General features: G+C 46.6%; 1 protein-coding gene across 3 annotated transcripts in view; it reads right to left on the bottom strand.

Annotated features, from left to right (window-relative positions):
• Hivep3 (HIVEP zinc finger 3) overlaps window positions 1-16,333 on the bottom strand; it is a 490,457-nt gene that overhangs the window by 151,962 nt on the left and 322,162 nt on the right. For all 3 annotated transcript variants that reach the window (XM_046468682.2, XM_046468680.2, XM_046468681.2), the window contains exon 3: window positions 3,732-3,812. The gene's annotated coding sequence lies outside the window, so the exon portion shown is untranslated. The remainder of the gene's footprint in view (window positions 1-3,731; window positions 3,813-16,333) is intronic.

Here is a 16,333-nt window from a genome sequence, read left to right as displayed (position 1 = left end):
AACCAAAACCCATCCTGTAAAAACACTACCCTGTCCAGAGATGCAGTGTCCCGTGTGTGAGGGGCGGGCCACCTGCCCCTGGCACAGCCTGCTGGGCCATGAACATCAACAACCGCCCCTTCCTGGTGGGAGAGGGAACAGGGAGCCAGCTTGTTCTCCGAGAGCGGAGCACTGGCCGGCGATGAGGAACATTTTAAGGTGGGACACTTCTTCCTGCACCATTGGCAGCTGTCTACATAAGGCGTCCATTATGTGCAGGCCCCAAGGCCAGAGGGCTCGAGAGGCCAAGCTAAAATTAGTGTCAAATGTGCACCCGCCAGAGACATGGAACATCCGAAGGTCAGATGCCTCCAACCAGCCGCCCAGGCAGAAGTGGGAGAGCAGAGGCAGCTGCTACCTCCAGTTCCTCCCAGGCACAGGGACAGACGGCCCAGCCCAGTGGCCTGTTTGGATAGCCCAGCTTGGGTTAAAAAATAGAGTGCAGATTATCATCCAAAATACCTGCATATATTTGAAATGTGTGTATGGACATATGCATCAGCAAGGAGGGGGAAGGATCCACTAAGTATCTCAGTCATGGACGTGGAGCAGTGGGCGAATTTTTTTCTTTCCCTGAACTTTACAAAATTTTCTCAATAAATATGTATGACTTTTGTCATATGTATTACTTTTGTAATCAGAAGAAAACACAATAAAAGGGGCTAAAAATTGCACATTGATCTTCCATACACAAATGATTAAATTACACGTGCGTTTAGGCATGTAGGGCATGTATGGTAAAGCTATTGACATGGCTGGCTGGTATAAAGATCAACATTGTCCAACGTTTCATTTTATAGAGCAAACTGAGGCCCCACTAGCAAAATAGGAAGCCCAGAAACTACTTTTCACTGAGCCTGGTGGTGTCCCAGAGTTTCCCCAAATGCTGCCCCAGTTATTTCTATAGTTGCTCTGATTCCCACTTTATAGAGACAGAAACCAAGGAACAAAAAAATGAATTGACTCATCCAAGGGTGCCCAGCAAGGAAGCCACGGAGCTAGCCCCAACCCTGTGTCGATGTGCAGCTCATCTAGCTTGAGGAAAGAAAGGGCCTTTGAAAAAACAAGGCAAAGCAAGCCCCAAATTCCCACCCTGCTCCCAAAGCCTAGAACATTCAGAAAGCTTCCCATTACAGCAGTGAGTTTTGAGTGGTCTTTCTTGGACATCTTTGGCCCACTTGCCCACCCTCTTGGGGGCTTATGGCCTTAGTGTATGGGAACCTTAGAGAGAAGAAGTGGCAAATTAGGATGTGGGGCCACAAAGGGCACAGTGCACTCCCTTTCCCAAGGTAGGGAAGGCAGCAGACGGCAGGTCTTTGGGATGAGGCAGGTGGGCTGGAGGGACTGCCGCTTAAACTGTCCTCTCCAGCCCCATCAGCCTTGCACACTCTACACCAGGCAGCACCTCCTGGCAGCTCCAGGTGCTCCAACCTGAGGCCTTTGTTCCAGCTGCTCCCTCTGCCCGAGAATCGATCCCCATCCCCACTCTCTGCTCCAGTTCTTTCAGGAGCCAAGTCATCAGGCCTTTGTGCATTCTTGTTAGTGAGCCCATTTTCACTGAGTGTCTACTGGGTGCTAAAGCAAGACAGACATATCTCCAACCCTGTAGGTTTCTGTAGTGCTTAGAGAAAGGCTGCCCGGGGTCATTTGAGCAAGGACTGCTTGGGTTCAACCTGGCTAAGCCACTGGCCAGGTCCTGCTTCAGATTCCTTCCTTACAGTGTCAAGCTGCCACTGCCCTGACTCTCGCTCCTCCAGGGCCCCATAGTCCTTTGAACACCCTCTGTCTGAGTACCAGTGGCCATGATGTGCAGGTATCTGGGGTCTTTCCACCTCAGGGCTTGAGCTACCAGTGCAAATGCAATAATGTCTCCAGACCCCTCCAGAGTGTGCAGGTACACTGAGCCCTCAGCCCCAGCCAGGAGAAGCCAGAGAGTCTCCCACTGACTTGCCACCGTTATAGGCTGCCCAGCGGCCCTCGTTATGGAACTCATCTGCCTCCTTCCTCTTAAACTGTGGGGCCTGGCTGAAGGTGTGACCCTCCCGATGACATCTGAGCTGATGGGAGTCGGATGCTAAGCTTCTGGGAAGGCTTCCCTGCCACAGGAGCTCTGCCGGGAAGGTCACTACCAACACCAGCCACAGAGGCCCAACCCACAGGAGGCTCCCACAGCCAGGCCTTTGCCCATGCCGGTCCTTCTACCTGGGCCACCTCTACTCCCTCCTGCAGTCCTGCTCATCTGACGAACTCCACTGACCCCGCAGGTGCCAGACCACACGCTCCCCTCCACACGCCTTCAAGTCACAACCCTCTCTGAATGTGTCGCCGCCTCTCTTCTGCATGTCGTTTTCTTCACCAATCCTCATAGTGCATTTCTGCCCCTTTTTCCACATGTCCCTTCTGTGAAGGGACCATCCTATTGCTGACTGGGTCCCCAGAGTCCACCAGTGCCTGGAACAGAGTTTTACTGAATAGATTTTTCAAAGGAAGGTTGAGGCCTATGCCCTCGCTTCCTGTTACGATGCACATGCTAACTGTGCATGCCATTTTCAACCCAAGCCCTCATAGGTCTTTCTAGCCATGCTCTCCAGGGCAGGGATAGAGGTGGCAGAGCACAGAATGTACATGTCAACTACTATATGATGGGCCCTGTTCAGCCCTTTCCTGAGAGCTCTTGTGATTGAGTCTGGAATCATCTAAGGAGGCAGGGGTTTTGCAGATGGAGGTTTGACCAGCTTCCAATGGGAGGCATGGGGTGGGGCTGGAGGGCAGCTCTCTGGCCTCAGAGCCCGCTTTGGCACAGAAGACATGAAAGTGTTTGAGTTGTGCCAAGAGAGGAAATTGTAAAATTCTAAGATTGACAAGTGTTCCCCACTACACAGACACCCCTCTGGGGCAGGAGTCACCTTGCTATAACTTAGTGATGAGGGGGAGGCTGAGAGGGGCTTAATACCTGGGCTGAGTCCCTAGAAGGTCACTGCCCTGGGGGAGGCAGCCCACTGTCCTGCAGGACAGAGGGAGCAGAGTTGGCTGGGTGGGAAGAGGGCAAGCCAAGCAGCCCATGGCCAGAGCCACTGCCCAGAGCAGGGCGGGTGTCCAGAGTGCCTGGAAATTCTCTGAAGGGCTGTAGCAGGGCCCTGAGACAGGAGAGGCTGGGCCACAGACACTCATCAAGGAGCTGGCTGACCCAGGCCCCTTGCTGACGTTCAGTGGGTTCTAACATAACCACCTCCTCTGAGCTCTCAGCCACTCATTCAGAACCACGGAGCTGATTGTTCATGGAGGACCCCACCCCAACATCCCCGGGCCTGAGTGGGAGCCCAGACCAGACAGCTTGAGGCCTGCCCTGTTCGATGAGTCCCATTTATTGCTTCACTTGACAGAAAAGGAAACGGACACAAAGCAGCAGTTGCTTGCTTGGGACTTTGTGACATTAAAGCAGAGATCTGAGGTCACAACTGTTCCCCGGCTCCCCTCCCCACACTCTTGTCACTCTTGCTGCCAACAGCAGAACTGCTAGCTGCAGGACTCTGGGTGTTTGGGTGGCGTTTTCCTCAAGTTTCTGTAGAGTGTGGGGTTCCATTCTCCCACCCAAGGCCAAGGCCATCCCCACTTACCTCCCGGCCACAAAACCTGGCCCAGGGGCCTTTGGGCTGTGCCTGTGGTGTGTGGGGAGAATGGAGAGAGCTTACCTGTCAAAAGCCAGCCACCGTCTCATGGTCAAGATATATCAGAGACTTCTAAGAGTTTCAAGAACTGTGATGGAGGGGGGCCTGTGGGGAGCAGAGAAGTGAGAACATTATACTTCTGTCAATTTTCATTTGAGTTAGAAAAAATGGTGAGCACCACCTTGCTGAGCACAAAGCCCCAGCCACTGCCCCTTCCCCAACATGGTCATAGCAGGGTTAAGACCAGGCCCCCTGGCCGTGCAACCACAGCCTCATCACCCCGCACACAGAGTGGAAAGACATAGCCCCTTGTCCTTGCCGACCCCGCAGGCAGGCATCCTGGGCCTGGAAGCCCTGATTTTTGTATTCCTTGGGGGAAACACCCTCCACAGACTCCCCATGCACCTGTTGGAGGTAATCCACTCATTCTTTCTTTCTTTATTAATTCATTCATACAAGCATTCAATAGCCATTTAAGAGCTATTAGACACTGCATCAGTTCTCATGGAGATAAGAAAGATGTCTGTGGGCCAGGAGCAATGCCCAGTCCTGTCCCCAGATTGGAGAGTGGCTTCCCTTCTCCATGTGGTCACTATGCCAGACACTGGGGAAAGCACTTTGAACATGTGGCGCAGCGTGGAGGGATGCTGTCACCATTTTCAGCACACAGACCCCTTTTGTATGAAGATAGTTCTCAAAACTCCTCCTGATGGTAACTGCGCTCTTAGTATCCTCTCACCGAGAAGATAAACAACAATACAAACGCAACAATGAACATAATACTTTGCAATTAACTTGCATTTTAGTAATCACAGCAGCACTGTGTGGATTTAAATAATGCTCATTCACATATTCACTTGAGACATTATTTGTATCTCCTAGGCTTAGACTTCAAGCCCTGGGGAATCCATCTATTCAATATTCACTTAACAGATATTTATGGTGTATCTCTGAGATGCCCAGCCCATGCCCTGCAGGGTAAGGATTGGCAGGGGGAGGAGCCTCTGCTCTGCTGGAGGCAGCTAGAGATGCAGACAGCTCAGACTGGAGGTGTGCCCTGGGGCAGGCATGCAGCCTTTTTCTAGCTCAGTGTCCTGAGAAAAATGGGAACGAAAATTGTGACACTGGATGATTAAATGAAAATAGTAGCAGGCACCCAGCCCAGGGCCTGGCACAAAGCAGAAGCTCAGCAGATGGACACATAAGGTTAGGTCATCAGCAGTATTCCTATCAACGTCATCAACGAAACCAGCATTACATCAGCAGCTGTGGTGTCACCATCACCACAGTCATCCTGCTTGCCCCTCTGTTAGGGTCCACAGCAGTTAATAGTTACCTCATTCTATATCTTCTTTCTCAGGTTCATGCCAAGCTCTACAGATTCAGTGTTATGTGAACTTGGAGTAAGTTACTTAACCTGTCTGAATCTATTTCCATGTATACAAAGGGGGGACATTAGTTCTAGAGATTCATAGAAAGTTTTGTGAATAAATGAAATAATGTATATAAAATCTGAACATAAAACTTGACATGGGCTAAATGTTCAATAATTGCAAGTCATTATTGCTTTTGTTTTTATTATTATTAATATTTTTTTCCTCTTAGCCTGGAAGCCCCTGAGGGCTGAGATCATTCCAAATTTGTCTGTCTCCCCACAGAGTTGACTGCAAGACCTGTCTCCCAAAAGACGTTAATAAATGATTGCTAAAACAGTCTTGGAGGCTCACACAAAATCAGATGCAAAATAACTCAAGGGACCGGAGCACGGGGCATGGCCAAGGATAAAGAGTCTTATTGGGATGCTGAAAAACATCAACGGATGGCCCGAAGGGACCCATTTGTCACTCACAGAGTCAATCTGCAGGGCTGCTAGGACCATTCCTTCCTTCATTCATTCATCAAACTGACACCAAAGTTTCACTTTGGTCCTGTAATAAACCCTTGTCTGGTGCTCTGTTCCTGTTTTGAAACCTTGTTTCCGGCTGCCACCTCATTTAGCCTCCATAAAGATGCCTGGAGGCAGATAGAATGGGCATTGACAATCCATTTTGTAAATAAAGAAATGAAGCCTCAGAGAGGTGACTAGTCTTGCCAAAGAGCACACTGCAGAACCTGGACCAAGATTCCATCCATGACCTTGACTTTTCCCTGATGGCCCCATGATGTCAAGCACTTTACAAACATTCGTACTTCCCAGTTGCTTCTCAGCAAATACAAGTGAATTACATCACTCTGGGTGGTGTTTTAGCTTGCCTGATTAAAAAAAAAAAAAAAGACTTTAAGTTCCATGAGGGCAGGGACTATAAGGAGCCACAACAGTGCAGGGGCAGTTAAACATATGATGTGCTCTGAGTCCTTATCAGTCTGATCTCAGACTGCCTGGGTTTAAAATCTGATTCAGACACTTGATAGCTGTGGGACAGTAGGAAAATACTTAACCTCTTTGTTCTCCAATCTCTTTATCTATAGAGAAAAGATAACAATAGCTGTCTATGGGTTAAATGAGATAATTCACTATATTCTGCTACCTATTGCAGCAGCCTCAGAGTTGGGGAGGAAACCTGCAATCCCTGAGGCACACAGTGAACCCAGAACTGAGAGTAGATCAGCAATGAGGGGAAAGGGCCCAAGCAAGCACCTCAGCGACCAGGTAACTCTGTGTGCAGACCAAGGTAGGAAAATCTGTTCTCATGAAAGAAGTACTTCCTTGATGATCAGGACATCCCAGAGGTTGTATGAGTGTGACTGAGACATGAGTGCAAGAACCCTCCAAAACGGGAGTGGTGGTGGTGGTGGTGGTTTGAACCTCTATTCAGAAACATGAGACCACACCCACAAGAGCAGGATGGGGAAGGAGCCACAACAGTGCAGGGGCAGTTAAATATATGACACCGAAATGCCCCAGGTAGACCTTTGGGCCTGATGTTAAAATATTGGAAAGATAGTCCTAGGACAAAAGGGAAAAAGGCAACTAAAGATGATAAAATATTGTTTTATTTGGGCTCATTGAGCAGATAGGGAGTTGAGGGCATACAAGAAATCTCCAGGGAAAATTTAAGGCTGAGGGACAGGGAAGGAAAATGGACCCAGGCCCTCTCCATGTCTGCGTTCTATGGTAAAAATCTGATAGACTCTATTTTAACTTCTAAAGGATTAAATCTGATCATTCTTTTGCCTCCTACTGGTAGGGATTTAATACCTGGCAAAGCACTACCAAATCAGTTTCCTGTCTGTTTGATGGATACTTGTGCATACCTGAGTTGTGCATGCCGCGTCTATATATGTACTGGTGTCTATATCATGTACAAGGTACCAAAATTGGCTTACAGATAAATGAGGACTCATCAATTTAATGAAAGGATCCAAATGCCTTTCTGTTCACATGACTTAAATAAAACCTAACGAAAAGGATCAATTTAGATTGGTAAGTGTAAAGATGTCTCTGAAATGACTAACTCACATATTTTTCTAGGTGGCCAAAGCATTTGTGTCTATAAAATGCTTAAAGTGCAACAATGTCCATTGTTTCTAAGGACTTTTCTTTGGTAGGACTAAATGACTTAAAGTGTTAACCAGACTTGTTTGATACCTTGGTTTCATGTGTAACCTAAGTTAGAAATGGGCAAATTAGTTTTTTAACATAAATAGGATTAATCTTCATGTATTTTTTAGAAGATAAATTTGATTAATTTGCAAAGTTAAAATACTAAAACATCAACTAAGTATAAATTTAAATACTCCTGGCTTTCTGAATTCCACAAGTTAACATAAATTTGGATCCAATTTTTATAAATTGGTAAATGAAAAAAAAAGTTAAAGATTGCTTATTTCTGGGCTTTAAACTAAAAGCAAGCTTATTAAGGTTTAAAATTCTAATAGGTAGCCAGGCATGGTGGCACATGCCTGTAATCCCAGTGGCTTGGGAGGCTGAGGCAGGAGGATTGTAAGTTCAAAGCCAGGCTGGGGATGTGGCTCAGGGGTTGAGTGCTCCTGAATTCAATCTCCGGTATTAAAAAACAAACAAACAAACAAATACACCTTTTTTGAAGAGGTATAATTCTATATGTAAATAGACAAAAAGTTTTTTCAGCTCTTTTCAATTAAATTCTGTGAAAAGCTTATTAAAAAGAAGCAATTGGGCTGGGGATATAGCTCAGTTGGCAGAGTGCTTTCCTCACATGCACAAGGCCATGGGTTCAGTTCTCAGCACCACAAATAATAATAATAAAGTGTTAATGTTAAAAAATAAACAATTTGTCTAAATTCAGAAAATTTATAAGAATTTTTTCAGAATGTAAATTTAAGAAAGAATCAGCAACTGGAATAAAGAGAGATACAACAAAGTTATAGGTATGGAAACATATTTTAGTATGGAAAATTAAAAGGAAAAATGTTTCTGGATGAGGAAGTATTTTATATAGTAAGTAAACTGTAGAATGTCTAAGTAAGTTGCACGAGGTTTGTAGAAGGTAAACCTCAAAAAGTTCATGTATGTGATTAAGTTGGCTATAATCAGCACAGTTAGCTAAAGTTATTCAAAGTTTTTGTTCCCTAAGTTTAACCTTAGTATGCTAATTCTCTATGATTAGAAACAAGAAGGTCTCTGTAAACATTGATATTCTCTTATCTATCTAGATATTTCTTGTGTTTGTTAGGGTTTATTAGTTAGGGAAACTAAGACTTAAAGAATTAGGGCTTAAACCTGTTTTAAAGTCTTTTAGGGCTGGGGTGGTGGCTCATTGGTAGAGCGCTTACCATGCATATGTGAAGCACTGGGTTCCATACTCAGCACCACATAAAAATAAATAAACAAAGTACAGGTATTTGTCCACCTACAACTAAAAAAAAAATTTAAAGTCTTTTAAATATAATTGGTTAAATAAACAATTATTATGTATATATATATGAGAACTATTTGAACCTTGTCTATGCTTTAATGTAAAAGTTAAACTTAGTTAATAAGGACATCTGTGTAATTGTGACCCTAACCATTACTGGATTCTTTGTGTATTAGATGTATTCATGTTCTTCAAGCCTTTTAAACTGTAAACCTTAAAACAACATTTTACCAAGTGGTGTTCTCCAAACTAAAATTGTCTATAGCAATAGTCTCCTCCAGATTTATATAAATAACCAGTTTGAGTGGTATTTATGTCATTTAAAGTTTTGGAACTGGATAAAGGTAACCTGTTATCAATAAATTATATATATAATTTTGTGTTACTCTTTACATTGGGATGAGAGTTTAAATGTATTTTTGGAAGGTAATAAGGAGAGTTGGATTTGTAATAGCTCTCCTAGCCTTTCTGTTTGATTCATGTTTCAGATGTAATATTGTCTATGTTAACTGATATTCAGATAGATTCAGGAAATAATATGTGAAAACTCTGTAAAATGATATTTAAGAATGAGGCAAAGATCAACTCCAGAAATAAAGCATTTTACCTAAGATTTGTCAAGAACCCAGCTCTACCTGAAATGAGACTCTGCCTCTCACCTTATTCCATGTTAGGATGCCTCCAAAGTAGGCCATAATTATACATATTTAAAGTTATGTTCAAGAGATAGATTTTTTTGTTCTAAAGATTACTGTGATTTCAAAATAAATATCATACATAACTTAGTATAGGTTTGGGATCATAAAAATTATATTTCTTGGTTCATAGCTATTATACAAACTGAATATGTTTTTGTTCTTATTAATTTCATTCTGTATTTTCCTTGTAAAACTTGAGTGTTGCCTGTTAGTGTTTTGCAGAAGCACTGCTTCTAATAGAACAACCTGAGTTAATTTGAGACAATAGGCCATCACCTATAGGAGAGAAAGAATATAACGCTGACTTCCATTACTAACATTGACCACAATTAATTATAGACATTAAAGTTAAAAGCCAGTACTCCTACTTCAAGACTGGTGAAACTGACTATCTGGATGTTTAAAACTAAAACTTGGAGACCAAAGTCAAGGAAATAAAAGAGTTAAGGAAGAAGAAGCCAATATTTTGGCCCTTGCCCTCTAGGGTCAGCCAGGATCCAGGGGACAATGGGACCCCTCAAAGGGCCCTGCAACTCCAGTTAGTTACCTGATGGGGTGATCGTGGGGTTCAAGAGGACCCTAAGGAACAGGAACCCTATTAGTGCTCATTCTCCAAAGAGGAGGGGCATTGGAGAGGGAAATGTCCCCGGTGCTTCCAAAGGAAGCCACATGTGGTCAGCAAAGCTCTGACCCATCCAGACAGATGGCATAAGTGGTATAGGAAAAGGGAAAGGAGCCAAGAGGCTTCTCTCAAGTTCCCAAGAGTGATCCCTGGCAGATCTCAGCTGACTCTAACAGGATAGGAAAAAGGTCAGTTGTGACCAACTGCGTCTCAGACATCTGGCAGGAGAGTAAAATCAAAATATAACCATACATAGGCATTTAAAAGATAAGACAATTGTTCTTCAATTGTTACTTGAGTGTATTTTGTGTCAGTCTCCCGAAGGTAAGTAAAACTGGGAGGTCATAAAGGAAGAGATTTTTATAGGAGTGCCTGAAAAATGTCACAAAAAGCTCTGTCAGAGTCACAGGTTTGTTCTGAGTCAGTTTGAGACCTACTAATCTTCCTAATCTCCTGCATAGGTGGACTTGATCTGTGTCTCTGTTTTTTAATTTTTGCTGGTATTGTTATTATGAGCTGCCACTCCTCCTCTGGTGTTCACGATTCATCATTTCCAGCCTGGCGACTTGGTTTTATTCAAGACCTGGTAAGAAGACAAGCTTCAACAGAGCTGGAAAGGACCTTTCCAAGTGGTCCTGACCACTGGGATGGCTAAAAGGGGAGAACTCATTACCATGGGTGGTGTCCACCTCAGAGATTCAATACGTCTAGGATGGGTGGCAATTCCAAAGGGTACAAGAACAAAAATGAAAATGAGACCAAAAGGTACAAAAAAAAAGGGGGGGGCTTATGAGAAATACAAAGCCCAATGGTCCCTTTTTCAGAATATACTATTTAGCCTTAATTGGGATGTGAGATTCAGGAATACCCATTTTGACTATGGACCTTCCCTCTGTCCTCCCCAATTTTCAAATTAGCCAATCACATAGATTGTAACCTCAAGCTCCTCCTATCAGGCAAGGGACACTGCTATCTTGGGGATAAAAACAGGCAGAATGGCCACTCAAGTGTGCTTGCTTGCCAGACCTGTTCAGTAGCACACCCTTCTGCAGAAAAACGTTACGTTTACCTTGCTGAGCCTCTTCCCAGCCTGTGTTTGATTCCTTGTGGCACCCTGGCATTTCTAACAAAAAGAGAAAAAAAATTCTACAAAGAAAGCCACCTGAAAACTGTTCAGAAACAAAACCCAGAGGGAAAAAAAATATTAACAGTTATGGGGGCTAGAGACACAGGGATCTTTGTTTCCTTTCTTGTTTTTGTCTCCGTTTCTAATTCTTGAGAAACACACAAATGTTAGATAATGGGAAAAATACTTATTTGAGAAAGATTGATGCCTAATTGGGTGTCTGAGCTCTGGGCATCCTAGCAGCCGAGGCAAAGAACAAAACAAGATGGGCTCTGTTGTCCAACAGAAGGAAGGAGCCAGGGAGCTAGAGAGTCCAGCTCTCCAGGCTCCGACTTCTTTTGCTTTCTCTTTTTTAGAAAAATCGAATTGACACATACTCATTGTACTCATTTATGGGGTACTGTGTGATAATTTGATATATGTACATAACAAGTAATGATCAAATTAGGGTAATTAGCATTTTTTGTGTTGGGAACCTTCAAACTCCTTTCTTCTAGTTATTTTGAGATATATAATAAATTGCCATAAAGTACCAGGGTCTTTGCTTCAAGGGAATCAGGGGAACACAATAGAAAACTTGCTCTATTATTTACCCATGTGCTGAGGTATTGCCTGCATTGATGGCAAGTCTAGGTAATGGGCCCCCAAATGATGTCAGAGAGAGAGAGAGCACTGAGCAACAGTTCTGTCCAGGTAATTCTCCCAGAGGTCAGGGTGAGCGTTTAGCTGAAGGATAATCTTGCAGAATCTTATGGGGAAAAAAGGCATCATTGTATCCAGTGGTCTAATGAATTCTATCCAGAGAATATTCTTAGAAGACAAAACTCACATTGAAGACCAGTGGGTAAAACTTAGAAAGGGGGGTGCTCTGGTGGAAGCTGCGGGGGGGTACGTTTCATGTCACTCTCCACAGCTTACTCCAAGGCTGCCCCATGCAGGGATTCGATTGCCCTCTGGGGCTTCTTGGAGCCCAGCTATAGCATGCCAACCCCAGGGCACCCATAGAGTCCCTGATCTTTTGCCAGGCTGAGGGCACTGGTAGGGCAGAGGGATGCTCTGCTGGCTGTAGAGGGCAGAGCCACCTCCCCTAAAGTCAAGACTATAAGGACAAAGACAAAGTTTCATTGTGAAAATTAAAAATGCAACTTGTGAATGTGCAGTCCTGCAGGATGTTGGGCAGCACCGAGGGACAACTTCAAGACCCTGGGACGGCAGTTTTGGGCAGTTTGAAGGCTCTTATAGGTACAAGGATGTGTATGGGTCCCTGTACTGGAGGGGCAGAGAGGGCTCAGGGGGTGGATGAGCCTACAGGACAAGTGTGTGAACTAAGGTCACAGACCCATTTCCGCTCCATGCAGAAGAACAAGAGGCGTTGTGGGATGAGGGACAGTGGAGTGAAATGATTAGGAGGGGGCCTTGGGGTCAGTGAGCTCCAGACATAGGACCTAGCAGGAGTATCAGTCTCAGTCCCCCCCCCCGCCCCGCGCCACAACCAGGTTGCAGGGAAGCAAGGCACTAGCTGTGCCCATGGGAAGGGGTATCAACTCCTCCCGAACCTGTTTCCTCCACAGTAGAGAAGGAAAATGGCAGCCGCATGTCAGAGCTGCTGGGGAAATGAAGCGGATTCCTGCCCAGGAAGCGCTGAGCACCTGACCTGCCCGCCCTTTGCTCCCAAGCTGAACCTGCACTAGGGAGAAGTGAGCCTGGGGGTTGACCTTCCTTTCCTTCTTGAAGAAAGACTTGGGACACTCTGGGGCTGAAACTGGTGAACAGAAAATTTGCTGACAGAAATTCTAGAGTGACTGGGAGAAACAGGAAGGGCCATCCCCCAGGTAAGCAGCACAAGGAGCCTATAGAAGGATGACAGAATTCTTTGCCCCACAGGGTGATACCGGGTATCTTTGTGGACACCTGACAGAGGGTATTCATGTGACTCCTGCTCAAAGGGGCTGTCCCCATGCAATTGAAGTCATGTGTCCTATGCCTCCACAGGGAACCTGTACTCAGTTGTGTTTTGGGGTGGAGCAGAGAACGACATGCTACTGTGGGGGGCATTTGCTGGTTTTGACTGCTCGGCACCCTCTCCCTGCTTCTGTAGTAGCAACTCTCTTCACTTGGAGACTCAAGTGTTCCTGGCCACTGGGAATGGCACACTAAGCCTTCCTGCTTTCCTGCAGCCTGGTCGGTGGGGTGGGGGGTACTGAGACTGATGCTTCTTCCAGGTCCTGTGTCTGGAGCTCACTCTTCCATCTCTGCCATGTGACAAGACTGCTACTAATTAGTCCCTGTGTTCTGGTCTCTGGAGGAGCCCTGGATCCTTCAGGAGCCTGGTCCTCCAGTTTGCCTATCAACTCTGTGTGGTTCTCATTATCCTTCCAATATACTCCCTTTTTGTTTGAGTTATCTCAAGCCAGCTTCTGTTGCGTACACCGAAAACCCTGGTGCACTCAGGGAGGAAGAGGTCATATGGCTTCCTGTGATACAAAGGGTGATGACCAGGAACTCTGGCACTAAATAGAAATAGGAGAAGTACAGGTTTAGTACTGGGAGATACTCAATACCTATTTCTTCCCTCTATTTCTTCTCTGCTGGTGGAGGCCTGCTTTCATTTGGGTGAGTCTTTCTCCAGGCCCAGGGGGTAATTTACTCTGGTCTAATGAAGTAGGGCTAGTTTTCATTCCATTTTCTAGCGAATTGGTTCACAGAACTCAATTCTGACCAATGGGATCTATGGCTCCCACTTTAGAGTGAAGCGAAGTCTTTCCCAGGGCTTCAGGGAAAGAGCTTCTTTGCTAATAAAAGGGAATCTGGGGGAGACATACATCTTCTGCACGACTCCATCATGTCACATGTAGCCCTGTGGGCCTTTGCCATCATCTGATGGTGGCACAATCGGCTTGCTGGAGATAAATGCCGAGTCCAGGCACCTGATTCTAAACAATGAAGCTATATATACAGGCTAGATAATGCTGATGTGGAGGGTGAAGCTGGAAAATGCCTAGATCCTTAATGTCCAGCATTGGAATGGCCCCCCCTCTAGGCTTCTAGAGTTAAAAGACCCCTGTTGCTTAAGCCCTTGTAATTAGGTTTCTGTTACCTGAAACCCAAAGCATGCAATACCCCAGCTGAGCTCAAACCTGGGACAGTACACCAACAGCAGGCTGGGACAACGGGACATGCTGGCAGAAGGACAAGGCCCCCCCATCAGAAAGATGCCTGGAGAATGAGCATCCAGAGGGTGACAGGAGCTTGTAAAGGATCCAAGCAGGGCCACTCTTGGATGGGACAGAGGGCGCTTCCAGGTGGTCTCCATCTCTGAAGCCAAATGAATGACAGTGCCATTTCCAGGCCATCTTCCTTTTGGGGAAGGAATCCAGTCCCAACTGGAGGGCATGGGGAACATGCTCCAAGTGGCTCAGGATAGGAGGGTAATAGCTAGTCAGGCTCACACAGGGCTCTGGCCTTTGCAGAGAATTGGAATCCAAGGTGGGGAACCGAGGAGGAAGGGAGACACCCGGCTAGGTGGAGGGCCAGCGCAGAGTTTGGGGGAGGCTGCAGCTCAGTGGCCTGCTGACCCCCACTGGTTCACGCAGAAATGCCAGAGGCAGAGCTCAGAGCAACCAGGCTAACTGCAGCCCTGGTTGCAGATTCTGACCACTTGGGCCAGGTTTGGCGCAGGTGTTAGGCGGCACATTGTGGAGACACCTGAAGTGGAGCAGGGCAAGGCAGGTCCAGGTTCCCTCCAGAGCTGGGAGAACTCCAGGGAAACTTCCAGCTTATGCTGATTTGAGTCAGTGGTACACAAGCCCCCAGCCTGCCTGAAGAGACCCCTGCTCAAGTTTAAAAGCACAGCAGCCGTGAGAGAAGGTCTGGCTCTCCTTACCCACATTTGTCCTGTTCTAACAGCCGGTCCCGGCAAGCTCGGCCCTACCCCTTGTGCTCAGGCCCACCCTCCCTTGTATAACGAGGGAACATCTAAAGAGACCCAGTGTTGGGCCCTGTGCCTAGAAACTGTATCCCTGTCTTGTTCCCAAGCCAAGCATCCAGCTTATTCCTCAGGGCGGGTCCAGAGGAAAAACAGCCTCCCATCCCAAGCCCAATGCCCCAGATCCTGGGACTACGCAGCAGGGTGGTAACAGGAGAGTGGCAGATATTGGCTTCCTAGGTGCCTACTTCCTATCAGGGATTCAGTTAAGAATTTTACATGGGTTCTTCCTTCATGGACTCCCCAAAGAGGGCCAAATCAGGTAGTCACTATCTATTCCCATTTCACATATAAGGAAACGGAAGCCCAGGAAATAACCCAGCTTACCAAAAGTCTCATGACTGGTAAGTGGTGGTGCCAGATGACGGGCCCTTGGCAGCCCACTCAGCCAGCCCTAGGACTGGACTCTGTGCTGCCAGCCCCAGGTGGGCCTCCCAGTGCTACCCTGCCCATATTCATGGTTGGTTTCAAGTTTCTGTCTTCTCTCCCTCCATAGCACTCACTCCAGGTTTCTGTCCCAACAGGAATGTCCTGTCCTTCAGGACAAGGTGAGCTTTGACAAGACTGGGAAGAACAGGAAGAACATGCAGGGCTTGGGGGGAGACCTCAAGAAGCCAGAAATCCAGCCTGGTGATCTGTCAGTGTCTATCCCTGACGGTACCCACAAAACCAGGTTCCTCTCTCAACCACTCACTGCCCGTCTCAGGGCTATGTCACTTGGGCCGATGATGCCCACCCTTGCCACCACTTGGGGAATACTAAGTGGGATGGTGAAAACCTTGGGCTTTGAAGCTAGACATCCCTGTGTTCAGACTTCAGTTCCGCCCCTCAGAAGCTCTACAAAGTTGTCGCAGTTCCTTGGGAAAGTGACCTCTTTCAACTTCAGGCTCCCCAGCTATGAAATGGGGCTAATGACACTGCTCTGGCTTGGGGACATAGGAAATGCACGATCAGACACCTGGCTCTTAGTGAAGGCTGGTTCCCACTGATGCCTGCTCCTCATCAGTTTCTGCTGCCCCTTGGGGAGGGCTGCTTGAGGCCAGAGACAGCCTCTAGGAGCCAAGCAGCCTGAGCAGCTTCAGTGATGCCCACCACGTGGCTGGCAGGGGTCCGAGCACACTCGGCTCGCTGGAGCTAAATGCCGAGTCCAGGCACCTGATTCTAAACAATGGGCTATTCTGGGGCTTTAATTGCTCATCAAGGGGAAGGCAGGCTCTGGGCAGTGACCAACCTTGGAAGTCGAGGTAAGCATCAAGAGGCAAATGGTGGCGCAAATGCACCAAGCACAGGTGCAGAAATGCCAGCCACCAGGTTGCAAATCCCAGGGTGACACCAAGGGACAGCACTCAACAAGCCT

Source organism: Marmota monax, unplaced genomic scaffold, assembly GCF_021218885.2.
Source record: "Marmota monax isolate L192 unplaced genomic scaffold, Marmota_monax_Labrador192_F-V1.1 WCK01_AAM20220418_F8-fsc00008, whole genome shotgun sequence".
NCBI classification, from domain to species: domain Eukaryota; kingdom Metazoa; phylum Chordata; class Mammalia; order Rodentia; family Sciuridae; genus Marmota; species Marmota monax.
The sequence above is the reverse complement of the archived record's forward strand: the minus strand, read 5'-3'. Positions and strand labels throughout refer to the sequence as shown.